Source organism: Gavialis gangeticus, unplaced genomic scaffold (assembly GCF_001723915.1).
Source record: "Gavialis gangeticus isolate Ggan-Ray unplaced genomic scaffold, GavGan_comp1, whole genome shotgun sequence".
Classification (NCBI taxonomy): Eukaryota; Metazoa; Chordata; order Crocodylia; family Gavialidae; genus Gavialis; species Gavialis gangeticus.
The window spans coordinates 31,593,094-31,594,588 of NW_017729034.1; positions in this window are offsets into that span (position 1 = coordinate 31,593,094).

The following is a 1,495-nucleotide window of genomic DNA, read 5'->3' on the forward strand; positions in this document are numbered from 1 at the left end:
CCCCTCTTTCTGGCCCCGCCCCCACCTTGCCTTGGTTCTGCTTTCCCCCCTTACCTCTGGCCACACCCCCTGGTTCTGGTCCCACCCCCAGCTTGCCTCTCTCCTGACTGCCCCTCCTTGGTTCTGGTCCTGACCCCACCCCCTTCCCATAGGGCCCACGGCAGCAGGGGGTGGCGGCTCTGGCCCTCCCTTCCTCCCCCCAGCTACCGGTACACCCAGCCCTGGGCCCAGGGTGCTGCAGGCCCATGTAGGGCCCACCCCCAGGGGACGGGTGAGGCGCACGCTCCCTTCCATACTCTGTCCCCTGAAACTGGGCTTGTGTTTGTCCAGTCACATTGGGCACCAGGAAAACGGGCCCCCTAGCAGGAGGTGTACAGCCCCTGCTGCCATCCCTGCCGCAGCCCCCCTTCCCACGTGCTGGCAGTTGGTGGTATGGCAGCTTCATGGCCTGCAGTGGGCGGGGAAGGTGTCTGCCAGTGTCAGAGAGCCTTGCTCTGTGAGTTAGGAGGCACTGAGCTCTGGTCAAGTCACCTGAAACTGCCTGCAGGCTCAGAACATGCCTGGGAAGGGTGTAAAACAGTAGGACAGTGATTCTCAACCTGGGTGCTGCCGCATCCCAAGTCCCTCAAGGTCCTTTTCAGGATGCTGTAGAACGCCATGCGGTGTCAACACTGACGTGCGCAAACTCAATTCACAAGATAAACCCAGAGATTTGAAACCAGAATCCGTAGTGTTAAAACCACACTGCCCTGTTGGGATCTTTCTGAGTTCTTTGCAGCAGAAGAACTGCTTTAATATTTTTATGTAGTTAAAAAAATAAGTGAAAACTAAAAGCTGGCATTTTCCAAGAGGGCCTTGAGTCTGCTGTAGTAGGGGATAGCTTAGCACCCGCAGGTGTGGTTGGTTCAGCCTCCCCCTGCTTCTCTAGGAAAATTCCCCTCTCCTCCCTCCCCATATACAGAGTAGGGAATTTTGAAGGCATGGGGACTTTTTGTGTGAAATTTGCCTGTTTCACTTTTCTGTTCCTCCTCTGGGTTGATGCTTGGTAATTTTATACTCAATGTTTTTCTTGTTCTTTCCCAGTTCTGCGAGGAGTTTAAGGAGAAGTGTCCCATCTGCGTCCCGTGTGGGCTAAAGCTGGCGGAGAAAACGCAAACGGCCATTGTCAGGCACTTTGGTCTTCAGATCTTGGAGCACGTGGTCAAGTAAGGGGTTCTCCTTTCAGATGTTGGGGACTTTGCAGAGGAAAAGAACATAATTGCCCGTTTAATATTTCCAGAAATCTGTTGGTGATAGCAGGAGACTGTGGGTTTGGGGTTCTGGGTCTTGGCTCCAACACCACTGCTGTGTGACATAAGGAGACAAATCCCTGTCCCTCCCTGTGCTTCTCTCCACATTTGTAAAAGAGGGATAGTAGTAAATACTGTTCAGAAGGAATGTGGAGGTTATTTCATTGGTGTTTATAAAGCACATTCCTGCCCGTGGCAGGCAGTCA